Raw genomic sequence first — 23,837 nt, 5'->3', positions numbered from 1 at the left:
CCATTCTCCTCTGTTTATAACCTGTGACTTCTAACCCTGTTGAACTGTGGAGTGTATTGTTTTCTGTTGGATGTGCATGTTTATTATTGTAGGTTTGTTATTTAAGAAATGTACTACAAATTTACTACAAATGTAAGCACCTGAAAATAAATTTTCTGCTAATCTGGAAATATAATATGCAAAGGGAATGCTCTCCAGCCTCTAGATAAGGTCTGCAAAGTATCACTGAGATGTAAAGTAATCTGTGGTTTCGGTCATCCTGAAAGCTGTTATTGATGAGTCTTGATGGAGAAGTCCTGCTGTCACATGTTCATCATACACCAGTTGAGGACAGGGGGATCTGCTCACAGAGAAGACTGAAGCTGAGGTATTTCCTATGCTTCAGAGACTCTGGTTGTGAAATGAGCTAATGTTTCATTAAACTGCACTGATTTAAAAACTGCAAAGTTTGTTAGACCTGAGATGCTCTGCTCACTGCTAATGGGACAAGTAAGCAGTTTATTAAGGTAACGGCTTTGTTAAGCTGATACAAGAACCTTTGTTTCTTGTGCACGTGGGGGTTTTTTAAGTGCAGTTTGCTGCTTTGTATTGGGGAAAAAAATATGGCTGCTCTGTGAAATAGCATTGTCAGAGAAACAACTGGAATGCAGAAATGCCTTTGAACTCAGGACGGACTTGTTTTTGCTTCCCAGGCAGTCAGCAGGAGTGGTTTTTAACAAAAGGGAGGAGAGAGATTGCCATAAGGTTTCCTGTTCATGTGGAGCTTTCATAAAGAAACAGGAAAACAGAAACTCTCACAAGTAGTGAGTATTCTATGAAATTTTGTGATGTTCTGTACAAATTGCAAATAAAACAGAAATAAGTATCTGCAGAAATATGGAGGGCTGCACAAAAAGCAGTGAGAGAAAGCACTGGCCAAAAAAGCAGAATTAGCAAAGTGCCTCTCCAGTATTAGACTTTGATAGTTGAAGGTACGTGGTGAGAGACGTGTTGATGGGTATTCATGCTTCTACCTACAGGGAATACAGAATAGCCTGTGGTTTGTAGACGAAGAAAGAGGCAAGGGGATAGAGCGGGAGGAGTTTTTTCTCCAGTTTGAAGAAAGTAAGTTTACTGCCGGTCAGGGAGCTTGCCACTTACAGAGTACTTGAAGGAGTAGTTGCCAGACTGGCCACTCTGAGAGAGGCCATTTGGCTCTCACCCCCTTCCTCTCCCCAGTATGTATACACATGTGCACAAGGGCTTTCCAGGAGAAATGCACAATCGCTGAAACAACTTGTGGCTGTGTATAGGGCTGCCTGGGAGACTTTGGGGGCGAAGTCCATCCTCTCCGTGCCGGCACAACACGAAACCGGCAGCCGAAAATACAGCTCGGGGTGAAAACCCAAACCGTTTGTGTCCTAGGTGAGTTTATCAGGTTTATTTGTGTGCTAAAAGAAGGATAGAACTATTATTGCGTCCTGCTGCAGCTGTGTGGGCACGACGATAGAGTACTAGGCATCTTTATTTACACCGGCCTGCCTTCCTCCCTGTCGTAGTCGCATAACTTCATTTGGCTGCAACCGCTGTGCTGTGGACACATCGCGGCCGCGTTGTGAGTTTTTCCTGGCCGACAGCTTTGCTTTTGTGGCAGTGCTGCGCTCGGCCGGGATGGGGGCGGGGGGGGAGGAGGAGGAGGAGGAGGAGGAGGAGGAGTAGGAGTCAGCCGAGGAAAGCCTGGAGGGCTGCTCCGGCCGGCTTGCTTTTGTGCCCAAAGTGGTGTTTTCGGAAGCGCGTCGTGCCCGCTGTGTGTACTCGTTGCAGGGCTGAGGATGAAACCCCCAGGTAAGGCAGCAAGGGAGCGGATGGTCGGCAGTGGGATGTGCTTTATTTATGGCTTCCCCCAACTTCCTGTTGCCTGCAACTAAAGCTTCTTTTTTTCCTGCTTTATAACGGGACGAGTATTTATTTAGGGAAACCTCAGACAGCCAGCTTGTGTGAACACGACCTTTTTTAACCAAAGTTTTAACATGGATGTTGGGCTTTGGATTGTAAGTGTTCCTGTCCTGCTTGTTTAACCTCTGCGTGATCTTAACTGGGAGAAGCAGCAACTTTGAACATAATTCTGGTCACTTTTTTTTCTGCACCATAAATGCCTTTTGTTTTGTATAAACTGGGAGTGAGTAAGTGGCTCACTGAGTATCTCAGATTTGAGTCTTAAAAATTCTCAGTCTCAGTTGCATGCTGAGGTTGTTGTCCTGTGTTTTGGAGCTACACGTAGGTTATGTGGAGAGGAAGCACTGGTGGCACTGGGTAGTAGTTAAGCGGCCTGGATATGAAGTTTTCAGACATGAGCTAATGGGAATGACAGCTCCAGTGGAAGAATGAAAGAGTTCATGTATTGGACACACAGGGGAGATGAATGACTTGACTGAGCTGACCATTGAAACTTTAAAAACGAGAAGGAATTTTTACTTACTAGGAAGGCTAAATTAGTGAAGGATGTAAAGAGTTACAGGGAAATGTATTCTTAAAAATGAACCACAACAAAACCTTTGTCAGAATAAATCTGTTTTTCTTCAATGTGAAAACTTCTCCCTAGCTTCTAATGACTTCCATCCCCACAAGTAATACAAGAGAAACAATAACAAGCTTATTTTATATAAAGTGTTAAGAAAATTTTTACAGTGGTTATGTAGTGGAAATTAATACAGTGTTTTGAATTTCTTAACTAAAAATGCCTTCTTTTTTAAAACTATTTAACAAATTCTGCCTGCACTTGTGTTAAAGTGCTGACTGCAGAGGATATGGTGTTGACATCATTTTAAAATGGCCTTTTTTTTTTTGCCAGATTTTACCTGAGCATAAAGAATTTATACCATTCGATTTTGATTGTCATTTTACTGGCATCGCCAGTTGGAAATACGGCAGAGGTCAGCTGTAAGAATAGACCCATTTTCAGCTATCAGTCCTCTTAATTCACATTAGTACATTTACTGTAATGCCAGATACAGTTTGGTTGTAACTGGTGTTTTGATGTGACCCTGCCTGGCAGTACAGAAGACATAGGCACAAATAAAAAATACAAGATAATAATTAAAATAATCATTAGCATTTAGACCACATATCTGAATGTATCGCAGTTGAGGGAAACTTAATTTCTGTGCACTCTTACCTCGAGCATAAACTGTCTTGGATGAGACTGACTAGAGATAATGGTAATAAAGTTTGCTGATACAAAGCTTTTTTAATTTTTAATAAGCATTTGCTCTTTAACTTCAATCCTTACATAACAGCTGTTGTTATAGCCTTAACCTTCTTCCACTTTTTTGAATAAATTAGATTCTTTTACCAGAAAATAAAGCAAACTTCAGCTGACAGCTCTTGTGCCTGCTCATAGAGGCATACCTCAGCAACCTGTAATGCATTTGCTTTTTTTCCGTCTTACGAGAAAGGGCACAAAGGGCCATGGTGAAGACTAGTGCTGCTGTGACAGTCACAGAGCTCATGAGAAATTAGAGCAGGTGTAGGAAGGGGAGGAATTGTACAAGATTTGCTCAAACAGTAGAAGTTCTTGCTACCAAGTCCACAATAAAAGAGGTAGAAAGGGGCAGTCTTTCCCTCCATCTGTTAGAGTAATGAATATGTCTGTGCTACATCAAGGATTGCTTCTAAACCTGTTTTCACTCTGAGTTGATCAGTGCTTCTGAAGAATATTACAAACTCTACCTCTGCTTTGTAAAATAGTTATTATGCTTGAGAGGCTGAGACCAGGCAGGAAAGATTTATAACACAGGATCCTCTTCTCCATTTACTTCCCTGTGGCTTAGCTACTTTCCTGTTATTGAGGAAGTTGGGAGTGAGCTCTGTTCCAAAACTCACTCTTGGGAAATCCAGAGACTTTTTTATTTCCCCACCTTGGTTCTAAAGTTTGAAAGCTTTTTAGGAGTTATGATAAGAGAAATATGTACAGCAGCTGTCACTTTTCACTGTATGTTTTTTTGGTGTCATGTAAATAACACTATAAACTTTGCTTTTTTTTTTTTTTTTTTAAATGCATGGCTTACTGTTTTGTGGCTGCAGGCCTTTCAAAGTGTCTGACCTTGTTGTATTTTCTTTAATTTCCTTTTGGAGGTGCTTGGGCTGGTTTACATTAGCACTGTATCCATCTTGTATGAATCGGTATACACCAAAACTTTGCACGTAGAGAAGAATCCACCACCTATCTTTTTGCTATGTTCGTTTTCCTCCTCCTCCTGGAAAGGAGGGTTTTTCCAGACTTTGTGTAAGAATGGAATGTATGATGGATACAGTGCCCTTTGTCACTCTGGCCTTAGAGTAACTCACATTTGCTGTTTACCACTATTAAGTCAGTTCTCTACCTTATGTCAGCAATGACATAAGTTCAGACCATTTATTCACTTCCTGCATTGCTGTCACAAAGGCAGCTGTTGCATAAACATGGTCAGGTATTTTTATTTTTACCAGTGCATTATGTAATCCTGCTTAGTATTAAAAGATGCTGTGGTCCACATTACCTCAGCCAAAATACAGTAGAGAATAAGAATTTTAATGTTCTATGCAGAATATTTCATTAACAACATAAATTTTATTGTCCTTGTTTCCTATGAAATGCAGGGCATTAATCAAAACTGAGGAGAGCACCTCGGATAGGATACTTTCCTGATCTAGTGTGGAAAACCCTCCATTTCCAGATGAAATATACATGTTACTGTTCCTGCTGGAGATCTCCCTTCCCATCCTTTTGTCATTGTGTAACACTATAGCAAAGTAAACAATGAGGGCTAGTGTATGCAGTCTACACACTCAGCTGTGTCCACAGGCCTTCCTCTTCTGCATTCTTCCTCTTCCGCATTCTTCCTCTTCCTTGTTTGAGCTCATTGCATGCTTTACAGATCTCACTGGGAGACTGATCTAGGCCTGGAGAAGCAGGTGTGCACAGCTTGACACTCTTGCTTCCTCACATGCTCTCTCTGACTATCTTCTATAAACATCCAAACCCAGTTGTTCACAGTCTGAGAGGGGATAAATTCTACCTCCCTATTTCCAGGATACTCTGGGAAGCATAAGCAAGCATCTAGAAACTGAGAGATCACAACCCAGCAGCAGACTTGCTCATTTCTCATCAGGATTGCCATTTTGCTTTTCAGAATTTGGGTAAATCTGTCACAGTCATAGAGTCATAGAATCATAGAATAGTTAGGGTTGGAAAGGACCTTAAGATCAAGTTCCAACCCCACTGCCATGGGCAGGGACTCCTCGTTCTAAACCGTATTACCCAAGGCCTCGTCCAACCTGGCCTTGAACACTGCCAGGGATGGAGCATTCACAACCTCCCTGGACAACCTATTCCAGTGCCTCACCACCCTAACAGGAAAGAATTTCCTCCTTATATCCAATCTAAACTTCCCCTGTTTAAGTTTGAACCCATTACCCCTTGTCCTATCACTGCAGTCCCTAATGAAGAATCCATCCCCAGCATCCCTATATGCCCCCTTCAGATACTGGAAGGCTGCTATGAGGTCTCCACGCAGCCTTCTCTTCTCCAGGCTGAACAGCCCCAACTTTCTCAGCCTGTCTTCATACGGGAGGTGCTCCAGTCCCCTGATCATCCTCGTGGCCCTCCTCTGGACTTGTTCCAACAGTTCCATGTCCTTTTTATGTTGAGTACACCAGAACTGCACACAATACTCCAAGTGAGGTCTCCCGAGAGCAGAGTCAAGGGACAGGATCACCTCCTTCGACCTGCTGGTCACGCTCCTTTTGATGCAGCCCAGGATATGGTTGGCTTTCTGGGCTGCAAGCGCACACTGAAGCTGGCTCATGTGCATTTTCTCATCAACCAGCACCCCCAAGTCCTTCTCCGCAGGGCTGCTCTGAATCTCTTCTCTGCCCAACCTTTAGCTGTGCCTGGGATTGGTCCAACCCAGGTGTAGGACCTTGCACTTGGCATGGTTAAACTGCATGAGGTTGGCATCAGCCCACCTCAGAACCTTGTCAAGGTCCCTCTGGATGGCATTCCTTCCGTCCAGTGTATCAACCAAACCACACAGCTTGGTGTCATCGTCAAACTTGATGAGGGCGCACTCAATCCCACTGTCCATGTCAGCGATGAAGATGTTAAACAAGACCGGTCCCAACACTGATCCCTGAGGGACACCACTCGTAACTGGTCTCCAGACGGACAATGAGCCATTGACCACAACTCTTTGTGTGCGGCCATCCAGCCAGTTCTTTATCCACCGAGTGGTCCATTCATCAAACTGATGTCTCTCCACTTTAGAGACAAGGATGTCGTGTGAGACAGTGTCGAACGCTTTACACAAGTCCAGGTAGATGACATCAGCTGCTTTACCCCTGTCCATCAGTTCTGTAGCCCCATCATAGAAGGCCACCAAATTGGTCAGGCAGGATTTCCCCTTAGTGAAGCCATGCTGGCTGTCACCAAGCACCTTGTTGTTTTTCATGTGCTTTAGCATGCCTTCCAGGAGAATCTGCTCCAAGATTTTGCCAGGCACAGAGGTGAGACTGACTGGTCTGTAATTCCCCGGGTCATCCATTTTCCCCTTCTTGAAAATGGGGGTTATATTTCCCTTTTTCCAGTCATCAGGAACTTCACCTGACTGCCATGATTTTTCAAATATGATGGCCAGCGGCTTAGCAACTTCATTTGCCAGCTCCTTCAGGACCCGCGGATGGATTTCATCAGGACCCATGGACTTGTGCACGTTCAGATTTTTAAGATGGTCTCGAACCAGTTCCTCTCCTACAGTGGGCCCAAGGTCTTCATTCTCACAGTCCCTGCGTCTGCCTTCCAAGACTTGGGTGGTGCGGTCAGAGCCTTTGCTAGAGAAGACCGAGGCAAAGAAGTCATTCAGAACCTCAGCCTTCTCCAAATCCTGTGTAGCTAGTTCACCTGAGAGCTTCCTGAGGGGGCCTACGTTCTCCCTAATCTGTTTTTTATTTGCTATGTACCTGTAGAATCCCTTCCTGTTATCCTTAATATCCCTAGCCAAGTTTAATTCTAACTGGGCCTTAGCTTTCCTAACCTGGTCCCTAGCTTCCCAGACAATAACCCTGTACTCTTCCCAGGCCGCCTGTCCTTGCTTCCACTTTCTATAAAACTCTTTTTTCATTTGAATTTTCCTCAGGAGCTCCTTATCCATCCAAGGAGGTCTCCTGGCCCTCCTGCTGCACTTCCTTCTAGTTGGGATGCAACACTCCTGAGCTTGTAGCAGGTGATCCTTGAAGACCAACCAAGAGTCTTGAGCCCCCCTGCCCTCTAGGGCTATATCCCATGGAACCTTACTGAGCAGGTTCCTGAAGAGGCTGAAGTCTGCTTTTTTGAAGTCTAGGGCAGTGAGCTTGCTGCACCCTCTTCTCACTGTCCTAAGGATCTCAAATTCAACCCTCTCGTGGTTGCTGAATCCAAGGCTGCCCTGGAGCGCCACATTTCCAACGAGCCCTTCCCTCTTGGTGAGCACAAGGTTAAGCATGGCACCTCTCCTTGTCAGCTCCTCTATTACTTGCAGAAGGAAGTTGTCTTCCACACAATTGAGGAACCTCCTGGATTGCTTGTGCCGGGCCGTACCGTCATTCCAACAGATGTCAGGGTGGTTGAAGTCACCCATGAGAAGAATGGCCTGTGAGCGTGAGGCTTTTCCTGTCTGCCTATGGAGTGCTTCATCTGCAGATTCCTCTTGATCAGGTGGTCTATAACAGATCCCCACAGTAATGTCTCCCATTGCTGTTTTCCCTTTAGCCCTAACCCATAAGATCTCTGTTAACTGCTCACCTGTCCCCAGACAGAGTTCGATACTCTCCAGCCTATCCCTAACATAAAGGGCAACTCCCCCTCCGCGCCTGCCAGGCCTGTCTTTTCTAAAGAGTCTGTAACCTTCCATTCCAACACTCCAGTCATAGGAGCCATCCCACCAGGTTTCTGTGATGCCTGTTATATCATACCCCCGTAGATGAGCATACATCTCTAATTCCTCTTGTTTGCTCCCCATGCTACGGGCATTTGTATAAAGGCATCTGAGCCGAGCTCCAAATGAAGCTGGCTCATTGGCTGGAGCAGCTGGAATATCTCTGCATTGCTCCAAGCATTTATTATAGGCGCTGGCAGCTGACTGGGTATGTTGGGATGGAATGATGCCCCCCTCCCCCAACACATCTAGTTTAAAGCCTCCTTGACCAGTCTGGCAAGCCTCCTACCGAAACTGCTCTTCAGACCAGCTCCACCAGCCCCCGCTAGACCTGGCCTACAAACTTGGGTCCCATGTTCAAGACACCCAAACCCCTGACTATGACACCACCCTTTTAACCATTTATTAACCTGGCTAATCCTCCTAGCTTTTTTTAGGTCCTCCCCTGTATCCTGGAGAATAGACGAAAAGACTATCTGAGCTCCAGAGCCCTTAACCACCTCTCCCAGGGCTCTGTAGTCCTTCTTTATGTTCCCCAGGCTACTACTATCTATATCCCTAGCACCCACATGTATCACCAGAAGTGGGTAATAGTCCGTGGGGCTTACCAGAGCAGGCAGCCTCTCTGCCACATCCCTGATCCGTGCCCCTGGTAGGCAACACACCTCCCTTGAGACTGGGTCAGGCCAACAGACGAGTGCTTCTGTCCCTTTCAAAGTAGAATCCCCTACTACTACGACCCGCTGCTTTTTCCTGGCAGCACCAGTAGAAATCTTCTTTACTAGTGCATCACCAGGCGCAACTGCGTTTCCTCATGAGCCCCCTGCAAGACAGCAGAGCGGTTCCATGTGGGGGCAACAGCTTCAGGAAGAAGTCCATTGCTTTTAATTGTCCTTTTCCTCCTTTTTGTCTTGTTTTTTTTTTTTTTTTTTTTCACCAGTTCCCAGCTTCCAGAGCTAACAGCCTCCTTCTTTCCTCCATGAGCTACAAGGGAAGCTTGAGAACTCTGCGCAGTTTGGGCAGGGAGCAAGCATTCCTGTTTTCTCTCAGCTACCCTGACATCCTGTAGCCTATTAATAGCTTCCCGCAGCTCAGCCACCTATTTACCTGGCAGCTTTTGTTTCTCCTTTACTGGATGGATCAAAACGAACAAGAGTAACTTCAAAACCAGGCAAAAGTGAGCCTTTCCCCACAAAACTCTATAGAATGAAATGCCTGTGAGGACACGGTCAAAAACTTGCCACAGGGACAGCAGAAATATTTTGAGAGGTGGTGCAAGCTAGGATGTGAAGACAACAGCGTTTTTCAAAGCCAATTTAGGCATCTTGGGGGAACTACAGGAACAACTGACTGAAGCACAAAGCAGGCCTTTAATGATAGAGGGAGGCACTGGAAAGGAAGAAATTGCAAACTTCAGGAAGAATCTCACCGTGAATCAACCAGTTAGTCTTTCTCTCTTGTGAATGAGTATTGCCAAAAGGATGATAACTAGCTTCCCCACTCCAAGTGACATTGAGATCGGGCAAACAGAGATCATTGATACATTCTTCACTATGTGAACAGAAGGTGAAGGTAAACACTACAGAATTCTAGACAGAATGCAGGTACAAACTAACAGCATAGATCTGCAGGAGCGTATGAAGGTGCATGTACACATTGCAGAGATGCAGTGTTAACAAGCAGCTCAGCTTAAGTTGTGACTTACTGAGTTTACTTTACTGAGTGAAGCATGAAGAATGGTCATGAGGACTGAGAAAATAGGTAGTTCCTTGAAGTATCTTGGCTGAGTGAGTCTTGTTTTCTTCTGGAGAAGCCTTTCAGGACAAAGAGATGCTGTTCTCTGAGAATGGAGATCTTTACGCTGGTACTTGTTTTCACTGCTGTAGGCTAATTCCATGCTCTTGACTAAGCACCAAGGTTTGTGGTCATAGAATCTCTGGGGCTTGCTTCATAATCAGAGTTTGCCTGACTTCCTCTCTTTGACAGTTAGTTTGCTATCATTTTTGTCCATTTCTTTTTCTTCCCTTAGAGCTTCCATAAAAAAACCAGAGGTTTAATTGTAAAGAATCTGGAAGACGCCTTATGCCCATGGACTTTTGTCAGTTCTCATCCAAGAGAAGGAACCTTTTGGCTGTAGTAAAACTCATTTCAGATGTGTTCTGAACAGCTACAGTGCACGTGACAGCCATGTGCTATTCCTGTAACTCATTTTGTGTTCTGACCGTTATAGAATAAAGAACAGATTGGTATTTGATGATTGCTGCTCTCTGAAATTAGTTGTGCATTAGGCAGACCTGCAGGGACTAACCTCTTTCTTGCTGAATTGGGTTACAGCCAGCATGAAAGGAGCAAAGTCAGAATTGCTCCTTTGGAAGTGAATTTCCTCATTTTTTGAAAGTTATTTTTAGGTGCTTGTTGAAGTCTTCTGCTCTGACACAAGAGTGTCGTCTCTGTGTTTCAGTGAATTATATAACACATCACTTAGGTTTTGGAAAGTTCACTTTAACAGGCTATATTAGTGCATCTTTACAGTTCTCAAATTTAGGTAGTTTTGAAAAAAAAACAAAAACATTGCTAGACTCAGTTACTTACTACTCTTACTTACTCCTTCGTTCTCTCTGTTGTCATTGTAATCACATACTGAAACAAAATTATCTTTAGAGTATATTTGGAAGAAGTGAGAGGGTCAAGGTGCTGTATTCTCTCACCTGGGAGCATGCTGGGTTGCTCAGTATGTGGGATCACGGTGGTGGGTTGACCCCTCTGGCAGCCAGGCTTTGCACTGTTCACTCACTCACTGCCGCACAGCAGGGAGGAAATGCAAGAGAAGAAGAATGCCAGTCAAAACTGTAAGAGGCTATACAGTTCATGGATTTTCATACTTTCCTGCAGTGTTGCTCATTTATGACAAGTATGACTCTTCTAAAGATTTCAGGCATGATTCTTTATTCTTACCAGGGATGTATTTTGAGAAAAGCTGTTATCTTATGTAGAAGAGGTAGCAATACAGTAATAAAGATCTGTTGGTAAAAATCTAGTTGTGCTGCTAAGTTTTGTTTTGTTTCTTTCTAAATGTAAGTTCTATTTTTTAAGGCTTTTGGGCAAGAATGATTCCATGCTTTGGTTTTTCCCCCTTTTTGTTGGGGTTTGGTTTTTTGTTTTTTTGTTTTCACATACACTTTTACGTTCTAAATATGAGATTAAGAGGACTAAATGCAAGGATGGTTCTTAAAAGTGCCATAGAGTACTAGTTGTGGCAAAGGCCTTACAGATTATTTGCTTGGCTGTTGCAGTTAATGCAGGATTTTTCTCTATTCTGTTCTTAACACTAGTGTTCAGTGTACCTTGTGTATACTTTTGTCTACCACTGCTGTATTTTAGAATCTTTTCCAACTCTTTAACATGTTTAAATAGAAACTCAAAAATGTTTCTTAGGAGATTGTTTGAATTGAGTGAAATCATACAGTCAGAAAAAAAATAATCATAATCCCTTTCTTCTGTATCTAAATTTTTGTGGTCCAAAAATGCATTTCCTCATTGGCTCTGTACCTGGGAATTAACTGCTCATGCTTCTTGCCATTTACCTAGATTATGCACCTCAGCTTCGTGTGCCTCACAGATGTACGAAAATGTTGTGATGAAGATGGCAGTTGACAGTAGGTAAATGGACACACAAAGCAGTGAGGTTAGTGGCTTTATATGGTTTTGGATTGGCTTTTTTTTTTTCACCTCTTAATTTCTCTCACTACCTCAGTCTTCACTTGGTGTTCAGTTTCCCAGGACTCATGGAGTATTCCAGATGCTTCTTACTGAGCTGCACACATAAGAGCTGTCATCATCTTGACTCCGTAAAAAGAATCCTTCCATAAAGACACAGTTCTTTCTCCTTCCCTGCTTCACTTTCCCTCTGTGCCTCCCTCAGGTTCCTCCTATGTGTTAACTCCCTCTTAGCATAATATCACCTCACCTGGTATTACCTGGCCTTCTTCCAAATTACTTAAATTTCCAAACCATCTCTGTAGGTCCGTTGCATTATTTCTCAGTCTTCACTGGTGTTTCTGGCACCACCCCGTATACTCTGATTTGCAGATGTGATTAGTAGATACTTAGTTCCCTTTTACAGGTACTGAAGAAGTTAGATAAGATGGGACTGCCCGGTTTATACCTTTGCATAGCTTACCACCTTCTTCACTGTATTGTGGTATTATGTCTAAGTACAAGTAAGTTAATTAAATTTGAAATTAAGTGTTCATGAGATACTTGATGTTTCTACTTGAATGTATTCAGTGAATACAACATCTAGGGCTTTTTTGTTTGGGTGTTTCACTGTTGTTTTTTGGAGGGTTTGAGGTTTTTCATGTGTGTTTGGGTTTGGTTTTTTTTGGTTGGTTGTTTTTTTGTTTTTTTTTTTTTGTTGTTGTTGTTGTTGTTTTGTTTGCTTGTTTGTTGTTGTTTTTAACAGAGTTGTAGTGTGTCGAGGTTTAAGCCCAGCTGTCAACCCAGAACCACGCAGCCACTCTCACTCCCCCCTTTTCCTTCCCCCGCTTCTGGAGGGATGGGGAGGAGAATCAGAAGAATGTAATACCCACGGGTTGAGATAAGAACAGTCCAGTAACTAAGGTATAACACAAACCACTGCTGCTACCACCAATAATAATAATGATAAGGGAAATAACAAGGGAGGAGAATGCAGCCACTCACCACCCACTGACTGATACCCAGCATGACCCAAGGAGTGATCTAGCCCTTCCAGGTAACTGCCCCCAGTTTATATACTGGGCATGACATGCTCTGGTATGGAATACCTCTTTGGCAAGTTTGGGTCAGGTGTCCTGTCCCTGCTTCCCCTCCTCCCTGGCAGAGCATGAGACTCAGAAAATCCTTGGTCAGAGTAAACATTACTTAGCAACGACTAAAAACATCGGTGTTATCAGGGTTGTTCCCGGGCTAAAAGTCAAAAACACAGCACTGCAGAAGCTACTAAGAAGGAGAAAAATGACTGCTACTGCTGAACCCAGGACAGTATCCACCCCTTATTCCATCCCATTCACGTCATGCTCAGATGCCACAGTTTTCAATATACCATCACTCTTGTCATACACACACACACACACACACACAGAGAGGTATCATTCCTTAGCGCATTGACCAATCCCTATAAAGCTACTGAGTTCATCCGATCCATGATGTCGGGCTCCAACTCTTGTAACAGTCTTTCAGAGCAGGAGAGAGTGTGCAGTGTTGGATTGTTGCCTGCTGATGACACCGCAGAACTCATCCGGTCAATGCTGAGCTCATCTGGTTTCGTCAAAGTTCATTCTTTGTTGGGATGATGGTCTCAGGGAAGTCAGGGCCAGCTGCTGATGACCTGAAGACATATGGTTGGTGGGCTATAAAAGTGCTACACAGCAGGCAACAGCATACAATTGAGTTCATTGGCTGTTTGCCCCTAAAATAGAATCCCCTTGAGGTACACATCGGACTTGTCCATCTTCCTGCATTACCCACCAAGGTCCAGGTCTCTGAGCAAAAGCAATCCCATGAATGGGTTCGCCTTTACCTGAAGCAAGAATAACCTAGACTGTCTTCCCCAGCAAATTCTTTACGTGCACCACTGGAATTTTGTTCCCTTCTACAGTATGTAAAAGTTCTGACTGGGCTGGGCCAGTGCTATTCGCAGATCCTCTGGTGTTGGCCAACCAGGTGGCCTTTGGTAAATGTGTATCCCAATGTTTGAAAGCTCACCACCCATTGCTCTCAGTGTAGTTTTTAACAGCCCATTCTACCATTTGATTTTCACAGAGGTTGGTGTGTGGTAGGGGATTTGATATACCCACTCTGGCCCAAGTGTCTATAAGGTTATTCTGGAAATGAGTCCCATTATCTGACTTGATTCTGGGTTGCCATGTTGCCACAAAATCTGTTTCTCAAGGCCCCAGAATAGTGTTGTGGGCTGACTTCTTCCCCTATATCACCCCACATGATAATGTCATCAATGTACTGCAGGTGTTCTGGAGCTTGCCCCTGTTGCAGTGCAGTCTGGGTCACCCCATGGCAGATGGTAGGGCTGTGTTTCCACCCCTGGGGCAGTTGGTTCCAGGTGTACTGGCCGCCCCTCCAAGTAAATGCGAACTGTGGCCTGCACTCCACTGCCAAAGGAATTGAGAAAAATGCATTGGCAATATCAGCTGTGGCATACCACTTGGCTGCCTTTGACTCCAGTTGATACTGAAGTTCTAGCATGTCGGCTGCGGCAGCACTCAAGTGTGGTGTGACTTCATTCAGGCCATGATAGTCTACTGTTAGTTTCCACTCTCCATTAGACTTTTTCACTGACCATATGGGGCTATTAAAAGGTGAGAGGGTCCTACTGATCACTTGTAGACTTGGCTCTTCAATCTATGCATCAGCTTATGGAGGGGGAATCAGGGAGTCTCTGGTGGTGCGATATTGCTGCTGATGCACTGTTGTGGTTGCAATTGGCACTTTTCTTCAACCTTCAGCAACCCCACAACAGAAGGATCCTCTGAGAGAGCAGGCAAGGTGGACACCTGCTTAATTTCCTCTGTCTCCAAAGCAGCAGTACCAAAAGCCCGTAGATACCTTTTGGGTCTTTGCAGTACCCTCTCCTGAGGTAGTCTCTGCTGAGGATGCATGGAGCCTCTGGACAAGTCACAATAGGATGCTTTTGCCACTTCCTCCAGTCAGGCTGACTTCAGCCTCCAGTACAGTCAACTCTTATGATCCTTCTGTCACTCCAGATGCTTGATGGCATCAGGGTACACTGTGCACCAGTATCTACTAGAGCCTTATATTTCCATGGGACTGATGTGCCAGGCCATCTGATCCACACAGCCCAGTAAATATGATTGTCCCCTACCTCCACCTGACTGGAAGCACGGCCCCTCTAATAGTGATCACAACATCGGACACTTAAGTCTTGTGCAAAGGGATTAGTCTTTATCACAGGAGCTGGAGTAAAATCAGCTCTTCCACTCCATCTGGAAACCTGCTCACCAGGGACTGATGCGGCAGCTTTCACGGGATGATCATCCTTGACCTTTGTTCTCCTCTTCAATTTATGCACCCATTCCTCCAGAGCTGGGGGTAGGTTTTCCATCCCACTTCATCATGTCTTCTCTGTGATTCGGCAGGTAAAACCATGGGGTGGTCTGTGGCGTATACCTTCTATATCTTCTCTCTCAAGCAGTAGGATGGACGCCTTTTGTTAATAGCTGAGACGTGGGTTGGTACACGTGGGGAGCTGGATAGATCAGCTAGATCATCTCTCATTTTTTTGAACTCCTGAGACAGTTTTTCCACAGCTGAAATGATGAAAGGGGGTGAGATTGTCTTCGAAATCTCAGAGTTGACAAATCATTTCATCCACTGTTGGTGGTGCTACGTCATTCCAGGTTATTGATGCGAGTGAGTAGGCACATGATGATGGTGCATTCCGTGTAAATTTCCACCATATGGGTCGTGTATATTCGACTTCATCTGGATCTGTGTGTGCATTCTGGCATCTGGCCTGTGGTAGATCATCTCCACAATGACTGATACCCTCAGAGAGTGGATGCCTTTCTCTAGAGTAGTTCACTTGGCCGAACGACTCATAACATCATCCTTGTATGGAAACCTTTCTTTCACAGCTGCCAAGAGTCGCCTCCAAAGGCTGAGGGACTGTTTCTCTTTTGCAATTGCTTTGTCAATCCCCCCTTCCCTAGCAAATGGCTTGGCTTCTGTACTTTCTAGTTTGTGACCTTCGGCCCCATTGTTCCAGCATCAGAGCAACCAGGTAATGATGTGCTCCCCTGGTTGACAGGTAAAATCTCTTTGCATATTCTGTAGCTCGGTTGAGGTCCGGGGTCAAGAAGTCACCTCTTCTTCTTCCCCTGATTCATGTAGTAATAACTCCTGATCAGATGCTGTCCCGGGTAGTAAGTGCATTGTTTCTTCATCTTTCTTCTTCTTTCTTGCCTCTTTTTTGCTTTTCCCCTTGCGTACAGGGGCAACCGATATTGGCACAAATTGGTCCCCTGGTTTAGCTGCAATGATTATCGCTGTAGTTGGAGTGGCTGCAGTACCTGTTGTCGGGGTTTGGGTAGCTGCTGTACTTGTCACTGGGGTTGGTGTAACTGCTGTATTTGGAGTTGGAGTAGTTGCATTATCGGTTGCTTTGCCATCAGATCCAGAGACATTTTGTTTTCCTTTTGAAGTTACTGGATGGTGTTGAACAGGGCTCTGTATGCATAGGCCAAGCCCCAGCACATTGCCATGATTTGTCTCTCTCTGGTATGGCCAGAATAACAACACACCTCATTTAAGTGTTTTCCTAATTTTTCTGGATTTTGCACTTGTTCAGTGGTGAAGTTCCAAAGCACTGGAGGAGCCCACTGCCCTAGATACTTACCCATACTATCCCATGCACACTGCCATTCATGACTGTCTAGCCTCGGGGAAAATCTCTTGGTCCTCCTATATTGTTGTCTAACCGTAGACAAGACCCAAAGCTGACTCTGCTTAACTTTCGAGATCAGACAAAATGGTCGTGGGTAAAACACCCTCTGTATGTGTGCCAACATGGTGATCCCCATCACAATCAGCAGACAATTCTTAAGGGTACCCAAAGGCCGTTCAAAACCTTCAAAACTCTCAAATTATGCTGTAAACAGTCGGGGGGGGGGGGGGGGGGGCGGGGAAGGTAAGGGAATGTCTCCTTCACAGGTTGACCACCCAAGGAGGGGAAAAAAAATCTGTAATTGCTAATCACTTCTATTATATACTTCCCAAAGTACAGAGGTGGTGACCATACTGGGAACGCAATCAATGATTCTATTGTATTACAAGTCATTACCATAAATTACAATGAAACAAGAACCTTAGCCCAAGGTCTGCAGCCAATAACCACTAACACAGCAAATACCGGCTGTAAGTAAGGTACAACATACGGAAACTGTGAGATCAGGAACAACAACTGGGGGAGCCAATAAATCAGCATTAATCTGAAACTAAATGCTTATCACAAACACAATTAGACACACTGGGTCAGATCTGTCGTTATGTCAACCCTTCAGGCCCCATGTTGGGTGCCAAAAAGAACTGTTGTGGATTGAGTGCAGTCAGTAACTTAGACCCACACAGCCCACTCACTCATCCCTCCCAGCCTTCTTCCCCCCCCCCCCCCCGCTCCCAAAGGGATGGGGAGGAGAATCGAAAGAATGTTAACTCCCACAGGTTGAGATAAGAGCAGTCCAGTAACTAAGGTATAACACAAAACCACCAATTCCCATTTGAGGTTCTGCTTTCTTAACTCTAAATAATGTACAGCCACTTTAACACAATCTGTTTGGACACTAGTACTGAGTATAGCTTATGTATATCTTTGTTCCTTTTTAGCTTGCTTTTTCCCCTGCATTATAGCTGCTGCATTAATATAGTTTAAGTTATATATGGTGATCTATAAAGTCTTTTTTGTTTGTTTCTGATACAGAGGGGATGCATAAACCTTTCTTGGTTTTCTGTTAAGCCAAGACTGATTGATATATCTTGACTTTAATATCTACTACAGAATTTCCAAAAGAGTATTGCCAAATTTTAATATCTTCAGTGGGGAAAAAAAAAATAAACCATTTCTGTATTCACTGTAGTACAACAATAAAAGCTTTTCTTTCATTCTCTCCATGTTCTTTTTTTCAGACAGATAAAATCACTGATGCATTTGTGGTTTTATGTGAATGAAATGTCTCATTTACTATTTCAAAACAAGCTTGCCAATTCCCATTGTCCTAATATTAAAAAAAAATCCTGTATTTGTGACCGAAAACCTGTCAATGTCACCTCACTTTTAATTAAAAAAAAAAAAAAGGCTATTGACCTCAGAGTTTTATTAGTTTCCAAGAACTAACCATTTTTATATCAGTACTGTAGCATATATTTCATGCACAGTAGAATAGAGGAGTAAGCAGTGTTAATACTATATTGTGCCTGCCAATATGAGTTAATAAAATTCAGTGGAAGCCAGTATGGTTGAATGATTAGAGCACTGGTCTGGGAAATGAAACACCTGGCTTCCAGTGGCAGGGTTGCCATTCCCACCATGTGCGATGTTTGCAGAAGAAAAACAATGTTATTTATTCTTGTCTATGGAAAGAAGTAGCAATTACCCATTTCTGCAAAGTGTTTATATGGTAATTCTCATTTAAAGATTTTGAAGTATTATTAATTTTACTTTTTCACTCAGCTGAGGAAATCCCTTGGATCCTTATCTAGTAGCATGTGGTGTTTGCAGGCTTTACTTCAGAAGAGTTGACCATGATGAGCCTCCCAACTCTGTCTTTAAATCATATAGTGGTTTAGGGTTGGAAAGGACTTTAAAGGTCATCTAGTTTCCTGATCTAATGTTATTGTCTGTGTTACTTGGAAGGCCAGACTAAATGACTTGGGCTCCAAGAATATGAAATTATCTGGGCTTTTTTGTCATTGTTCTGGGGAGATGTTGTAGGATGTTTGGTTTGTTGCGGGGTTTTCTTTTAGTGCAACATGTAAAATGCATCAGTGAAATGCTACAATGCTGTTTGGTTTTACCTAGTTGGGAAACTTAAGTGAATTGAGGACTTTTCCTTACATGTAATTTTTTTTTTTAACTGTTTAAAAGATAATAGTGTAATTCTGTCGCACTGGGCGTGGAAGTGTCCAGTCTTCTCATAGTCTATGGAGAATGTGGAGGAGGGTCTAATAATTTCAAAGTGGATGATTGAGACTCATGGGAGAAGTAGCTCCTTTCTGTGTGTAAGGATTAGAACCCCCAAACCAGTTCAGATAGAAATCAAGTTACAATGTGTAAGGTCTGCTGAGATTTCAGAGGGCTAGGTTGATCCCATCTCCATACATTCTGCCTGTGGCTGAGGAGTGGGTTCAGCAGAATGGTTGGTTCTCACAGTTTCCGTCGTTTTTGCTGGCACTTCAAGTCTGTTAATTGATACTCACATAGCTGAGGATGCAAAACATTTTCCCTTGTCTGTGCTGCATCTTTTACGGTACGTAGTCCTGGGATATGTGATAATGCTGGAACTGTTGTCAGTAACACTACGAAAATGTGCATGAGTTGTGCAGAAAGTTGTTTATGTTCATATAAAACGTTCTTGCCTGGAGCTGTCTGATTTATACTGTCCTAGAGTTCTTTTTCAGATGTCTTATTTTCTGATTTTGTAATGTAATGGAACATTTGCTATTAATTAGAAAAGGTTTTAACGTCTTTACTCAAGAAAAGTAGCTAGCGTAAGTCTCAGGAAACTCGAGTATGTTAACTCAGAACAGGGTGGTCTAATTCACAGCACCATTTGCAGACAAAGTCCATACAATGTGCCATGAGAACTTTTGGGTTGACCAGGTGAATACAACGGAGCAAATGTAAGCCCTACCACTGGATGTCTCTCTAGGTGCTTGTACACAGCCTGATAAGGGCTGTATAAACTGTTGTTGATGTGTCGTCATATGAAAAGGAAGAGAAGGCAGAATCTGATTCAGGAATCTGGCTGGTGGGCAGCATTGAAATACACAGCCAGCTACTTCTACTTGCAAAGAGGGCCATAAAAGAAGTGTTATGCACCTTCTGTCACCACTGGTTCTCTGCTGCTGAGACTGGAGCAGATCTCAGTCTCAGTTAACAGGATTAACAGGATGGGAGATCTCAGTTTTAATCTCAGGATTAAAGAGCACTACAAATTACATTTACAGAAATATTCTGCCAGAGTTATTTGAGGAGGTGAGTTTAAAAATCTTACATCGTTGGTGGACCCAATCTGAGGAACCATTTCTTCCCTTCCTACCTCGCAGCTCCCTTCCTTCAAGTAATAGCTGCACCTGGATTTGGATGTAGATACGTGGCATGTTAGGAACGTGAAAAATTGCACTAAAATTTACATATCCTTGATAGCTAAACCACACTGTATATGCAATTACACTTTTATGATTACAGTTTCTTTGACGTTGTTGTGGTTTAATTGCAGTCAATAACTCAGACTCACACAGCCAGCTTGCTCACTCCCCCCTTCCTTCCCCCCCACTCCTGAAGGGACAGGAGGAGAATCGAAAGAATGTAACTCCCACCGGTTGAGATAAGAACAGTCCAGTAACTAAGGTATAACAGAAACCACTACTGCTACCACCAGTAATAATAATGATAAGGGAAATAACAAGGGAAGAGAATACAATACCACCCGTTGATACCCAGCCCAGCCGAGCAGTGAGCCAGCCCTTCCAGGTTACTCTCAGTTTACATCCTGGGTATGATGTGCTGTGGTATGGAATACCTCTTTGGTTAGTTTGGGTCAGGTGTCCTGTCTCTGCTTCCTCCCGGCTTCCCCTCCTCCCTTGCAGAGGTTGAGACTCAGAAAGTCCTTAGCCAGACTAAATATTTGAGCAGCAACTAAAAACATGGCTGTTATCAGCGCTGTTCCCAGGTGGAAAGTCAAAAACACAGCACCGCACCAGCTACTAAGAAGGAATAAAAATGACTGCTACTGCTGAACCCAGGACAGATGTGAGAAGGGAACAGTGGGACTGGAGTTTATTTTTATCTCCAGTATGAGAGTTTGGTGGAATATGTTTTTTATAAACTCTCTCTCAATCCAGGCTTTAGAAATAGCTCTTTCAAAGTGTGTCCTGAGGGAGGTTGACACCTTTTTACTCTAGCAATATACAATGTGTATCAGTAGGTTTTTATTTAGAGTGGCACAGACTTTCAAATACACTGTCTGGTTCTGGAACCTTGGAACAAGAAATTACTTGTTTTCCCTCTTTTTTTGGGTTAATTCCAATTTTATTTTTTCCTCTTTGTAACAGTGGATGCTTGGCTTTCTCCTGGTTAGATTGCCTTATATAGGTATGAAAGCAACTAAGTTGGCAGGAAGGTATATAAGGTATATGAGAAGGTATATATAAGCCCCAGGTAAGAGCAAAATCATAGCTGTATCAGCCTGTAGCTCTTTTACACTTCTATTTGATGAGACTGCAAGAGTGCTTTGCAGAGTGCTTTGAGATATGCTGTGACTGAAATTGAACTGTGTCTGCAGCACTGAGATCACAAAGTAAGGGTTCATTTGGAAGGAAACTGTTGGCTTGCTTTTAGTTTGTTACCCAGTCCTACTTCCCTCAGAAATTTCAACACCTGCATGGCTAGAAGGAGTCCCAGTACAGTCTTAGGTTTGCTTAGAAAAAATGAGTAAACAGTTATGTGTATGTTTCAGAATCAGTTGTATGATGCCAAGAGATTTTTTTTTTTTGCCTGTGTCCCAGGTCCTGCAGTGAGATTTCCTCCAATATGGAAATAGTAGAGCCTTTGGTGGGATTAGAGGAAGAGTAGGAGGGATGGTGGTGGTGAAGGTCTGTTGCTAGCACAGTGAGCCTTGTATCAGGCAGAGAATGCTATCCTGCATTCCCAGGAGTGCAGGGAGAGCAGGAGAAGGGATGCTGCCATCTGTCTGATCATGGTTTGATTTGTGGACACTGAATGATTGCTGCTTCTACCCACGTAGTCACTTCAGCTGTGCTGCTTGTACTTCAGTGAGAGCTGTGCGACTTGATTCAAGCTTAGCTGTTTTAAAATGACAGTTTTGTGTAAAACTCAGTGTGGGTATTCAGCCTTGGTCCATCTAATGACAAATTCAACTTGGTCCATCTAATGACAAATTCAACTTCAAGAGTCAGATGAGACACCGGCGGTGTAGCTGTGTATGAAGGGTAGCCAGCAGTACCTTCCTGTGTAGGCCCTGCAACAGGCAAAATGCTTCTTTGTTACTTGAAAGTGAATTTAGAAACATGTGGGGTGGGGTTGGGAGGAGCAAGCACTTTACTGCAGAGTCAGATAATGCTTGTGAAAAAAAAAGAAAAAAAAAGGTTACTGTTTAATATTGCTGCTCTTTTCCAACAGTAACAGGTTTTAGATTCAGCCCTTGCTGTTGTAAATCTGATCTTTATCACAAAGTGGTTTTTTTTTTTTTTTGAATACTTGTTTATCGACTTCACTTTTTAGAAAGAAACACTGGGATTTTATGCTCTCTGAGGTTTAGGTATCTGTGGCAGCTGAGAGTGCCATTTCTGATGCATACTCAGCATTCCAGCTGAAATAGGCAAAAATGGTCCCTACAGACAGAGACATTATTAATTGCTCTCTGCAATTAGGTAAATAGCTGTGTTGGTGGATAACAGCAGGAGGGTTAATTCTGTCCTCAGAGGAGCCACAGGACTGATTGGAAACAGCTGCTGTACTGCACTGTGGTGAGCATGCCAGCTTTGGTGATGAAAAGAATGGTATGTAGAAATGTTAATAAACAATCCAGAGTCGAAAGGACATGGAAAAGTACCCTAGGCTTGGATCCCTGAGAGAGGAAAAACTGTAATAGGCAGGAGCAAAGAAAGGGAGAGTTCTGGCTGAAACTGCAGACTGGACAGGAGCGTGCAGCCACCTGCATGCTCTTGACCTCTCTGTGTGGACTCAAGGCTTACAGTTAAGTCAACGTGGTAAAACAGTGGAACTGTGTTAATGGCATGCTTAGCTGAGCTAGATGGCTCTTTTAGAAAGTGCAGGAATGATGCTTAGGATGGATGCTAGGTGTATGTGACAGTGATTCACCAAAACTGCACACTTCTGGTGGCATTTCTTGAAATAGGAGTGAAAATAGGAGTGAAAATAGGAGTTTGGTTCATTGACACCAGTAACCCAAGTCAAGTTATCCACACCTCTGTAGGATATGAATAATTTTGGCAATTGTCATCTCTGGTACATACCATGATGATGTCACTTGAAAGTGACTTCTTTTTAGTCCTGTTATGTGTAGAGACATGTCTTGTGTTTCTACTAAGATACCGATAGTTATTACCAGCATTCATATACAAAACCTTTCAAACTGCTTGTGTCTGCAGTTTGAACTGATGCTTACTTCTGTGGCTGACAATACCTGTTAAAGCCCCCAAAATACTTCAGCTTAAGCTGGAGCCTATCCATTTCATAGAGATGTTAATGCCTTTCCCACTGCTTTCTCCTAAAGACAAACATTTTTTTCCTGCAATTAATGCAGTTAGCTGAGAAGGAGGGGGAAACCAACTTTGAACAACTCAGAACAAAAGACCATGGAATATACCCCAGAGATACATTTGAGAATACAAGGATTACTTATGTACAGGCTAGATTGACCCACATGTTAAGATAGCAGAGACCAGTGACGTTATTTAGATGGCTAACAGTGAAAAATGGTTAGCCATGACAGCTGTGCAGCCAAGCACTGTCCCACTGTAATCTGTTGAGCGCCAGAACTGTAAAACTGCTGCAACAAAAGGCAAAATAAAGGATCAAAAATTAAAAGACATCTTCTGTTAGATTAGGGCATGTCATCCTCAGATGATAAGGGGAGAAAAAGGGTCATACGTTTTGAGAGAGCATTATAAGTTCATGAATGATATGAAGAAGATCAGAAGTTATCCTTGAGGTGCTGAACATGCAAGCAATACCAGAGAAGCGTTACAAATGCATAGGCAGTTCTTTTCTCAGCTTTTGTGATTCGCCATTCTCGGAGGCAGGATGCTGAACTCTCAGCCTGTGGTCTGGCCTGATACAGAACTTAAGTATGCTCCTTAAACCAGGACACTTGCTTTAAAGTGGAGAAAATACTGTCTTATTTATTTTTCACTGATCTTTCTTCAGTTAGATTGGTTATTTTTGTGTTACTAAAATTGCATTGAAAATACAAATATGTCAAGATTTTAGATCTCACAGGAACTACTTTTGATATTATAAAATAAAAATAAATAGTGCAACATTGTAACTCTTCACCTGAATTGTGCAGTGTCATGTTACACAAATAGTGAAGCCATGGAATATGAAAAAAGGAAATTCTACTTTCATTCTAC

The 23,837-nt window shown here is 43.3% G+C and overlaps 1 protein-coding gene across 4 annotated transcripts in view; it reads left to right on the top strand.

The window, feature by feature from the left end:
- Positions 1-23,837, top strand: part of MCC (MCC regulator of WNT signaling pathway) — a 185,770-nt gene that overhangs the window by 101,993 nt on the left and 59,940 nt on the right. The window contains exon 1 of one of the 4 annotated variants that reach the window (XM_061369138.1): positions 1,709-1,824. The exons of the other annotated variants lie outside the window; for them this stretch is intronic. The gene's annotated coding sequence lies outside the window, so the exon portion shown is untranslated. Of the gene's footprint in view, positions 1-1,708; positions 1,825-23,837 lie in introns of those variants that run through there. 4 annotated transcript variants of the gene reach the window in all.

Source organism: Neopsephotus bourkii, unplaced genomic scaffold (genome assembly GCF_033783945.1).
Source record: "Neopsephotus bourkii isolate Nb327-2 ecotype Australia unplaced genomic scaffold, CSIRO-AGI_Nbou_v1 NB_1476, whole genome shotgun sequence".
Taxonomy (NCBI): Eukaryota; Metazoa; Chordata; class Aves; order Psittaciformes; family Psittacidae; genus Neopsephotus; species Neopsephotus bourkii.
The sequence above is the reverse complement of the archived record's forward strand: the minus strand, read 5'-3'. Positions and strand labels throughout refer to the sequence as shown.